This window comes from Crocuta crocuta, unplaced genomic scaffold (genome assembly GCF_008692635.1).
Source record: "Crocuta crocuta isolate KB4526 unplaced genomic scaffold, BGI_CrCroc_1.0 scaffold97, whole genome shotgun sequence".
NCBI classification, from domain to species: Eukaryota; Metazoa; Chordata; class Mammalia; order Carnivora; family Hyaenidae; genus Crocuta; species Crocuta crocuta.
Genome location: NW_027531999.1, coordinates 4,290,258 through 4,301,972, shown reverse-complemented (window position 1 = coordinate 4,301,972; position 11,715 = coordinate 4,290,258). Strand labels below are relative to the sequence as shown.

At 39.4% G+C, this 11,715-nt stretch overlaps 1 pseudogene; it reads right to left on the bottom strand.

Annotated features, from left to right (window-relative positions):
* Positions 1 to 6,355: 6,355 nt before the first annotated feature.
* On the bottom strand, positions 6,356 to 7,324 carry LOC144240785 (RNA transcription, translation and transport factor protein-like; annotated as a pseudogene).
* Positions 7,325 to 11,715: the final 4,391 nt, after the last annotated feature.

Sequence of the window (11,715 nt, the reverse complement as noted above, 5' to 3'; positions counted from 1 at the left end):
TTTTATAGTTTTACATTTAAGTCTGTGATCCATTTTGAGTATATTTTTGCATAAGATGTGAGGTTTAGGTTGTAGGGGTGTTTTTGTCTTGTTTTGTTTTTGCCAGTGTATACCCAATCACTCCAGCACTATTTATTGAAAAGGCTATCCCTCCTTTGTTGAACTGCTTTTGCTCCTTTGTCAAAAATTAACTGAGTATATTTGTGTCTTTTCTGGGTTCTCTATTCTTTTCCATCGATCTATGTGTCTATCTCTTCTTCACTACCATACCATCTTGATTACTATAGACACTGTAATAGCTGTGTTTCTAGCTGTTATCTTTTTATTGTGTTTTTTTTCTCAAAAATTTCTAAAATTAACTAATAAACAGGTGCTGTGAAGGTAACAATATTCTCTGATTTCTCTCATTCTAGTGGCAGATTGAGTCAACTATGATAAAAATCTTTTCATCTCATTCTTGTCTATTTGGATTTGTGGTTTATTCAGACAGTCAGGAGAGTGTTGTATGTAAACATTATGACATATGATGTATTCAAAGTCTGGAATATTTCTCAAGAGGCTATTAAATTCATAGATTCATGAGATCAGACATGTAAGCACTTAGACTAATCTTTAGTGCATTGTAAGTGCTCAGTTTGTGTCAGTTTAATTGTTCTGGTTACTTTATAATAACTTATTTTTATGTTTATAGAGGAGAGAGAACTGGAGGCGGCAGAAGAGGAACTATCATTTCTTGGCTAATTAAACTTTGCTGTAATATTCCTGGTGTGGTTTCAACAAAGTAAATATTAGTACTCTCAGGGTGTACAGAAGGAAATTGAACTTTACAGAGGATGAATAACTGGCCAGGATCATAGATATGGGCAGAGCTTCTTAATCTTTCTTTTGGAGAGGTTACTTAGGTAAATATGTGTGAAGCACCGAGAGCCAAGTTTATATCACTCACAAGAACTGTGGACTCTGTTGTTGCTAATTCAGCTGTGGCTAATCTTTTCATGGTAGGATGGAGTTGAAATGAAAAAATATGTATCTAGCACCTGCGTTTCATAATTCTGTATCCTGAATGTTGTTCTTTCTTAGTGTCCTCCTTTGACATTGAGTGGTGCTTTAACAATTAAGACCCTACTTGGTCACTTCAACAGAAAATTGTTCTGTCTTCTATCAGTGTCTTTTTCTTTGATGTTCAAGGAATCCAAATAGTATCTAACTCTAACCCTAGAGTATCTATCCTATTTACCTCTACTTTATCCTGAAGTTGCACAGCCCAGACATCTCAAGAAAATAACATGTTCATCATAGCTGTTGCTCAGCCTTACTCTTTCTTGAAGAGAGGCTAACAGACTGTCCTTTACACCAGTCTGGAGACCAGTTGTTGCTGAAACATGTGGGCAGTTCAGTCAAGAGGAATAGATTTATAGATTTTCTGCTTGTCATCTCTGTTGCCAGGATGCTGATGTACAGTGACCCATGATTGACGTCCTGGGGGGCTTCAAACTAGGACTCTTTTTCTTTCAGTTCCAGAATAGGGATGTCTGTCCCTAAACAATTTGGCCCCCCACAGATTACTCTTATTCCATGTTCATGCCCTCCCACCTCCAACATGGTCTGGAAGGGCTTCCTTTTAATAGGGCTGTAAGCCTCATTCAGGCAAGGTGCATCAATTGTGGCTATGACAGAGAGAAACAAAGGCCTGGACCACCCCAGAGAAAACGGTGAATCATCTTTCAGAAGCTGCTGAGGTGAGAGTGGGGTTGGCAACAGAGGGACTGTGAAACGGAGAGACAAGCACTCATAAAGCCTATACTAATATGCCAAGAGCTGGGAGAGTGTGTTAATCATGTCTTTATTTTTCAAGTTTTATGTTGGTTTGACATGTTGGGGGCCTTGCTGGGTGGGGAGAGACTGCTCCTTCCAGGGTTAGCTAATTCCTAGAAATAGTAAATAGCTTGCCTGAGAACATACCTTTCATATGTAGACATGCTGATCCAGCTAACCCTCCCCTTTATCTAACTCTCATGTACCAAGCTAGTATTTCTCCTGCCCTAAATCACCTCAGGGCCATGTACCAAACAACTAGAGACCACCCCAAGCCTAGAGAACACTGACATTATTCAAACCAGTCTATCCAAGCTGTTTACCCTGCCTCATTTCTTCCTTCCTGTGGAAAGCACAATAAAAACTCTGGGTCATACTTTCCCCTAATTCCTTCTGTCTCCTGACCAGAGTGCTTCCCCCCCTGTGGCCCTGTGTGGCGTTGTTATGTGCCCCTCCTGGGAACTGAGTAACAATAAAATCTTTCAATGACATTAGCCTTTCTATATCATCATTCAGTCACCTCCATAAATTAAAATGCCACAGGTACAATCAAGACAGATAGTCACTTTTCATATATGATCCCAATGAACTCTCACATCTCCTAGGAAACTAGAGCTCAGTGAAATGAAGTTCCTTCACAATATTCCACAGTTTTAGTACAGAGCCAGAATGTAAACTTGGGATTTTCTGATGTCATAGCTGAGTCAAAACTATAACCTGACCTTAAGCCCCTCGACCCTATATTTACCTTCTTAGTCTTTACCCTGGAAAGACTGGAAATAAAAGCTCTAGGTTATAATTCAGCTAGGCTCCTGCCATAGAATGAATTGTTTCCCTCAGATTTATATGTTGAAAGCTTAACCTTCAGTGTGACTGTATTTGGAGATGGGGCCTTTAAAGAGGTGATTGAGGCTAAATGAGTTCCTAAGGGTATAGTTCTGACCCAATAAAACTGGTACTTTTACAAGAAAAGGAAGAGACACCTTCTCTGCCATGTGAGGATATAGAGGGAATGCAGCCATCTGCAAACCAGAAAGAGAGCTCTCACCAGAACCTGACTGTGTTAGCACCCTGATCTTGGACTTCAGCCTCCAGAACTTTGAAAAAATAAATTCTTTTTGTTTAAGCCACCCAGTCTACAGTATTTTGTTATGGCAGCCTGAGCTAAGATAGCCCCTACTTTATTTTTTCACTTTGGCAAATTTCTTCTTCTCTCTTAACCTTAGTTACCCATTTAGCCATAATTCTAAATTTATTTGTAAAGGCACAATTCTCAAATTAAGAACAAATCTCAGTTCTGCTTCTGATTTAGTTGTAGAAAATGACAAAAGACTGTCAATGTCATATATTTTTTAAATTTTCTAATGTTTATTTATTTTGAGAAGGGAGGGAGGGCAGAGAGAGAGAGAAGGAGACACAGAATCCATAGCAGGCTCCAGGCCCTGAGCTGTCAGCACAGAGGTCGACACAGGGCTTGAACTCACGAACTGCGAGATTATGACCTGAGCTAAAGTCAGACACTTAACCAACTGAGCCACCCAGGCACCCCTGTCAATGTCATATTAACAAGCCAAACATACTTTTAAAAAATGCTTTAGAGAGCTGAAGACACAGGAAACATAGAAAGAAAAGAAACACAAAGAAACGCTCAAAGTAATGAGTCCTTCCAGGAAAGAAGAGACATACGGCTGCTCTCATCACTGGAGCAACAACAGGAAAAAAGAACCTGCCATACATGGGTGTAACAAGAAATTAGTTAAATTTTAGTCAACATTTAATGGGCAGATATGGGCTGCCACGACTGATCAAAATTCCAAGGACACGCAGCCAAGAGCAAGCCTGCGTCCACCCATTCAGTTTCTCTTATGGGTCCTTACTCAGGGTAAGTGGGCAAAATGTTGGGAGGAGAGAAGGAAAACTGAAAGAGGTCCTCTCCTAAGGTGTACAGAGTCTCCCACAAGTTGAGTCAAGAGGAACAGCCCAGGAGAGTGGAGAGAAATCCACCAGAGGTACTCCAGGGTCCAACTACGAGGGTCTGAAGATGAGTCAGGAGTCCTCACAAGCAATACAGACTTCCAACTACCAAAGCATGAAAGCCCAGCAGGCACACTGGGACAAAACTCTCTGAGGCATTCTGGACCTTTATGGAGAGAAGGGAAGCTTCCCTTCAAAGGTCAGAGGATGGACAGCAAGGCTGAAGGAGATCTCTAAGCACAGAAGAAGGAAGCTAGACTGAATAACAAAGAAACCTCCCCAGCAAGCCAATAAACTGGCAGCTTGGCTGTAAAGGAGATAACTCCATAGTTCTGAAGACTGATGACCTGGCCATGAAGCCCAGGTGGGTCTCTAGGATCTTGTTAGCTTTCAGTTCCCAGGCTCTGCTGAAAGGAAAGTCCTGATCCCAGTCTTAACACATCTGAAGCCAGTGGTAAACTGCCTCAAATTAAAACCACAGCATAGCCAGACACAGCTCAACTACAGATCAAGTTAAATTCCAGTGGCCTGACAGAGAAGAGGCGGTGCATCTGGAAATGGTCCTTGTGGCAACCACCACCCAGAAAGAAATCTATTTTCGTTGAGATTACAGTTTTTTCTCTGGAAGATGTGCGTGTGTGTGTGTGTGTGTATGCGTGTGCATGCATGCTTATGCAAAAATCAATTTGGATTCATACTTTGGCATATCATATAAAAATAATTTCAAAATGGATTGTAGACCTAAATGTGAAACCTAATACTGTCTAGAAAAAAGCATAGAAGAAAATCTTTGGACCTTAGATGCAAGACCAAAAGCAGAATCCATTAAAGAACAAACCGATAAGTTGGACTTCATCACAACTTAAAACTATTATTCTTCAAAAGACCATGTTAGGAGACTAAAAGACAAGTCATAGGTCACAGACTAGAAGATAGTATTACAAAGCAAATATCTGCTAAAGGACTTGTTTCTAGAGTATTTAAAGAACTCTCAAAACAATAAGAAGGGGCGCCTCTGTGGCTTAGTCGGTTAAGCGTCTGACTTCTGCTCAGGTCATGATCTCACGTTCAGAGTTCAAGCCCCACGTCTGCACTGTCAGTGCAGAGCCTGCTTGGGCTTTCTCTCTCCCTCTCCCTCTCTGCCCCTCCCTGGCTTGCGCTCTCTCTCTCTCTCAGAAAATAAATAAACATAAAAAAACCCTCAGCAATAAGAAAACAAACAATCCATTTTTTAAAATGAGCAAAAGATTTCAGCACTTTACCAAAGAACATGAACCAAAGATGGCAAATTATCACGTGAATAAATGTTCTACATCAGTTGTCATTGGGGAAATGCAACTTAAGATACTACTTCATACCTACTAGAATGGCTAAAATTAAAAAGAGAGACCACACCATGTATTGGCAAGCATGCTTGTAGTGGGAATGTAAAGTGTTAAAACCACTTTGAGAAACAGTTTGGCAATATCTTTAAAGGTTGAACATGCATGTACCATGTAATCCAGGCTTTATAAACATAAGTATTTGCCCAAGAGAAAGAAAATATATGTCCATACAAAGACTTGGACATGAATGCTCATAACAGCTTTTTTTTTTCCAATAACCACAAATTAGAAATTTGAGGGTCCAAATGTCCATCAATAGCTGAATGGAATACCAAATTGTGAGATAGCCATACAATGGAACACTGCTCAGCAATCAAAATCATGGACTATTGATATATGCAATGATATGGATGAATCTCAAAATAATTGTTGGCTCAAAGAATCCAGACAACAAAGCATACCTATGGTGGGATTCCATTTGTCTAAAACTCCAGAAAATGTGAATTTGTAGTGACAGAAAGCAAATCAGTGGTTGCTTAGAAATAGGAAGGTGAGGATGAGGGGAAAGAGACATTACGAAGGGGCACAGGAAACTTTTGGAGATGATGGACATATTCAGTGTCTTAGTGATGATTGTTTCATGGATGTATGCATATGTCAGAACATCAATTTGGACACTTAATATGTGAAGTTTGCTTTATGTATGTTATAGCTCAAAAAAAAAAAAGCTGCTATTTAACTTGGAAACAATGAGATACTACCCACCAGATAGACTACAGTGAAAAGTCTGGTAATACCAGGAGTATGGAGAAATGGGAACTCTAATCACTACTGGTAGAAGTACAAGGATGCACAACTATTTTGGAACACTGGCAGAATTTACTAAAGCCAAACAAACACCTGTGCTAGACCCAACAGTTCCATTTATTGGATGATACTCAAGAAGATGCATGCATATGTCTACCAAAAACACGTGCAGGAATGTGCATAGCAACTTTATTCATATTTACAAAAAAATGAAAAAATAATCCACCAATACTAGAATGGATAAATTGTAGTATATTTTTTCTCACTTTCCTGAACTCCACTAAAGAAAGAGCGATGATGGTAAATCTCAAGGACATAGTCAATTTTCTAAGATTCGTCCTTCAAAAACGTGACATTTGATTTCTAAACATATGCCAGAGTGTGGATGGTTCTCTATTGTACTAAGCAGATGAGAAGATGAAATCCTAAAATGTTCATCTTCCAAGTTTCCCCGATCTGTGGTCTGTCTTTGGATCGTCAATAATTGTCTGAACAGCGACTATGGCTTCATTAATTTTTGTCTGTTGGTCTCTGAGCAATTGTATATGCAGCAATCACAGAATTCGAGCAGCTCCATTAAAAACTGCATCCCATCTGTCAAAACCAAGAATATGTTTGTCTAAAGCAATAGGCAAGATCTCTTTTGTTTGATTTGCTTTAACAACTGCACCCTGGACCAAAATGCAAATTGCTTTAAGATTACCAGGTAATCATCATGACATTGAATCTTAACGTTAGCCAAAGCCATTACACCAGCCTTGAAATTGGGATTATTTACATCCAAATTAATCAATGGCTCTGCATTTTTAGTTGTGATGTCAGCATTTTTTGTGTCATCAGCTACCAAATCTTTGTACTTTTAAGCATTATCTCCATATTCAAGTCTGATAGCTAAACCAAGAAGCCAGTCAATTACGTGTTGTCATCTTGAATCTTGAAAGGACAGTTAACATCTCTGAGATACTTTTCAAAGAACTTGGGCCAATCACTACTGTGGATGTTTCTTAAATTATCTGTCTTCGATCTTATAGCATCTGATTTTCTGGTCTTCAAGCCAAACAATAAAGTTTCTAAATTATTTTTTTTTAATGTTTATTTTTGAGAGAGAGAGATCAAGTGAGGGAGAGGCAGAGAGGGCAGCAGGTGGGGGGGTGCGGGGGGTGGGGCTGTGGTGGGGACAGGGTATCTGAAGTGGNNGACAGAATTTCTAAAGTGGGTGTGTGCTGACAGCAGGGGCCCCAACCCAGGGCTCAAACTCATGAGATTATGACCTGAGCCAAAGTTGGATGCTTAAACGACAGAGACACCCAGGCGCCCCTAAGGTTTCTAATTTCTGTTTCATCTTTGCAGTTAAAGGCAGCAGGGTTGTTGTAGTCAAGGACAGTTAGCTTGCATTGGAACATGGTCCCCGTGTCTCACTCTGGTCTGGTCCCCCAGCCTTTGGCCTGGAGAGGAGAGGCAGAGAACAGCGGGCAGTGCAGGTGCTCACAGCGGCAGCAGCGAGAGAGCCAAACTGTGGTACATTTATGCAAAGTAATATTACACAGGAAAAATGAACTACTGCAAGAGAGTGGCAACACATAAATGAGCCTAGGAGACCTACTATGGAATGAGGTGAGCCACACATGAAGAAAAACATACTCTGATTCCATTTTTATGAAGCTCAACAGGAAAAACTAATAGTAATACAGATCAAAACAGTGGCTAACTTTGGAGAAATGTTGATTAGAAGGACGTATAAATGAACCTTCTGGATTGCTGGGTATAGCCTAGAAGTTGATTTCTGTTGGTTACACAGAAATATGTAAAAATTCCTTCAGCCATACACTTAAATTTTGTGAACTTTGCTAAAAGTAAATTATATATCAATGAAAAGTAAAACAGCCCCAACAGCAGCAGCAGCAAATAATGAACACTTAAATTCCATGATGTAAAGGGGGAAAGACTGGGAAGGAGAAATAAAGGTGTGTGGAACAGAATTTCAAGAAATTAGACAATGGAAACTTCAGCAAGAATTTCTAATCATAAATGTGTAGTTGCTCTTGCTGTATCTCAGGGATTCTTAGATATCCTGACTCTCTGACTTCTCCCCTCCCTAATCTTGGTTGTCTATTTTACTTTAAGATGTATTATTCGATTCCTTTTAAAAATTGAAATTCCTATTTCTTGTTGTAAATGATAGAGAACTCAAACCACAATGTAAATGTTTCACTTTCCTAAGATAGAAACTTAGAGCTCCAGCCCAGAACCCCTTGGCTCAACTGAAATACCCCAGGATCCAGTTGCCTACCACGTGTGGCCACTTGGGATCTCAAACGTATTCAGAATTATCATCTCCTACCCACCCTGTCCTCCTCCAGCTTTACCTGCCACCCCGCATGCCCCATAATTGGTTCACCAGATGCCAAGAAATCAAGTCGGCTTTTCCCCTCTGCCTTATATCTCCTCATCCAAGCAATCAAAAAATTCTGCTGACTGATCCTTTGGTAGGTTTTATCTGTCCCTTCCGCTCTGTACCTCCTCTCTTCTTGTATCTTGGCCTGTTATTATTTCTCCTGTAGATTGTAACAGCAGTCTCTCAAAGAATGATTTGCAGTCCACAGTCCTCCTAAGAGTATGAACTGATCAAAACTGATTTTTTTCATTTTTATAGACAAACGATGCACACTTACAACCTGAATGCTAAAGTAGATACATATCTATATCTCTATATAGATATATATAGGTATAGGTGTAGATATAGATATATATATTATTCCACCAAACTTTGGTTTTTGAAAAAATGACATTTCATCCTAATGACTCAGTTCTTCTTCCTCAGGAAAGTGGCAGTGGTATGGTAAGGTAAGTTATGGGATCATTTCTTCCTCTTGTGAAGTGGACCACAATCCAAAAGATTTGAAGATCACTGTCTTTATTATCATCTTGCCTTCACTTCTGCCTTTCTTCTTCAAATACATGCACACACTATGACTAGTCTGTACTAACCAAAAGTGATGTTTTTATGCAAAAAATGTACTTATGTCAATTTTCTTGCTCAGAATATTTTGGAGTTTCTACATTGTCTTCAGCAAGGATTATTAACATATTTTAGGTATTTTTCCTTTTAAGAACAAATAAATAATAAAGCTTTTGACTTTCTTCTGAGAAAAACATACATATACACAATAAAATTTCATAAAATTTTTGAGGGTTTTTTTTTTTTAAAGAGAAGTAAGCCCTTATTTCCTTGTTTCACCAAAATTTCAGAGGTTTTGCAATACCCCTGAAACCTATCCATAGATCTTCTATAGATTTCTCACCCAGCCTTTGAATAGCATAAAAGATCTTTTGCTTACCTACCCAAACCCTTCTATTTAAAAGGTTTTAAAAGAAACTTCCTCAATTTAAAAGAAACTTCCAGGGGCATCTGGGTGGCTCAGTCGGTTAAGTGTCCGACTTCGGCTCAGGTCATAATCTCAGGGTTCGTGGGTTTGAGCCCCACATCAGGCTCTGTGCTGACAGCCAGCTCAGAGCCTGGAACCTGTTTCTTATTCTGTGTCTCCCTTTCTCTCTGACCCTCCCCTGCTCACACACCCTGTCTCTCTCAATCAATCAATCAAACATTTAAAAAAATAAAAAATAAATAAAAATAAAAGAAACTTTCCAGGGGTGCCAGGGTGGCTCAGTTGGTTAAGTGTCCAATTTCCGCTCAGGTCATTATCTCATGGCTGGTAAATTTAGCCTCGCATTAGGCTCTGTGCTGACAGCTCAGAGCTTGGAGCCTGCTTCAGATTCTGTGTCTCCTGTCTTTCTGCCCCTCCCCCACTTGTGCTTTCTTGCTCTCTCTCTCTCTCTCAAAAATAAATAAACATTAAAAAAATAAAAAGAAAGAAATAAAAGAAATTTCCAGGAGCATCTGGGTAACATAGTTGGTTAAGCATCCAACTTTTGATCTCGGCTCAGGTTATGATCTCACAGTTTGTGAGTTAGAGGCCCACATTGGCCTCTGTACTGATGGTGTGGAGCTTGCTTGGAATTCTGTTTCTCCTTCTCTCTCTGCCCCTCCCCTATTTGTGCTCATGCACTCTCTCTCTCTCTCTCTCAAAATAAATAAAATTAAAAATTTAAAAAAAAAGGAATTTACGGAACACTCCATGTACTATCTCACACCTTATTTTAAAAAATCAACTTTATTTTAGAATAGTATGAGATTTACCTAAAAATTACAAGATAGCACAGATGGTTTCAGTACACCCCATACCCTCTTACCTCTAATATTAACATCTTATATCAGTATGGTACACTTGTTACAATTAATAGACCAATGTTGACATGTTATTATTAAATAAAGTTCGTAATTTATTCAGATTTCTTTATTTTTGCCAAATATCCTTTTTCTGCTCCAGGATCCCATCCAAGGTACCACGTTACATATAGTTGTTATGTCTCTTTTGGTTCCTTTTGGCTGTAATAATTTCTCAAACTTTCCTTGTTTTTGATGACCTAGCCAGTTTTGATGAGTATTGGTCAAATATTTTATAGAATGACCATTAATTGGGATTTACCTGATGTTTTCCTCATGATTAGGCTAGGGTTATATATTTTGGAGAGGAAGCCCATGGAGGGTATGTCCTATTTTTACATCATATCTAGGATGCATTTTATCAACATAACTTATCACTGTTGATATTAATCTTGATCCACTGGCTGAAGTAGAATTTGTTAGGTTTCTCCACTGAAAATTATTTTTTTTAATTTTTTAATGTTTTATTTCTGAGAGAGAGAGAGACAGCGTGAGCAGGGGAGGGTCAGAGAGACAGGGAGACCCAGAATCCAAAACAGTCTCCAGGCTCTGAGCTGGCCGTCAGCACAGAGCCCGACGCGGGGCTCGAACACACGAACCGTGAGATCATGACCTGAGCCAAAGTTGGACGCTTAACCGACTGAGCCACTCAGGCGCCCCTCTCCACTGTAAAATTAATCTCTCCTCCCCACCCCCTTCTTTGCTGCATTCTTTGGAAAGAAGTCACTGTGCACAGTCCACACTTATGGAATGTGGAACTGTACTACATTTCCTAGAAGGCACAAATTCTTTTGCATGGGAGACTTGTCTATTCTTCCTTTCTTTTACTTTTAAATGTTTTACCTCTACCTGAAATAACAAAACAATCCCCAAATTTGAATGGCTTAGCACACAATTTATTTCTTGTCCATGTCATAATGCCTATCATGGTTCAGCAAATGGTTCTGCTCCACAAAGTCACTCAGACACCCAGGTTGACAGTTTCCATCATTGGGTAACTACACTTTCTGATACATACAACTTCACTAGTTGTTAAGGCAGATAAAAAGCACTGGAGTGTTTTGCACTAGCAATTAAGTGCTTCAGCTTGGAAGTGGCACATGTTATTTCCACCCCTGGCTCACTGACAGGATTAGTTATGTAGCTCTGCCTAACTACAAAAGAGTGGAGAAGTATAATCCTCCTCTGTGCCTGGAAAGAGAGAGAACCAGACAGGGGCGAGCACTAAAAGCTTCTACCATGAGTCTTGTAATCCACCTGCCCACTGAATAAAATCCTATTCTTTCTCCAAATCTCATTCAGCTGAAATGCTGTGAAGCCTTCACTGTCTCTTCCTCACAGACTTCAGGTTCAGCACTTTGTACAGACCAACATTAAAGAAACTATTATATTGGATTGTAATTGTTGGTTTGCATGTCCTGTAGAAGAAAAAAAATCAACGTGCTATCCTTAGAATTAATACAGTTCCTCTTACATAGAAGATATCCAATCAATCTTTATTAATTATTG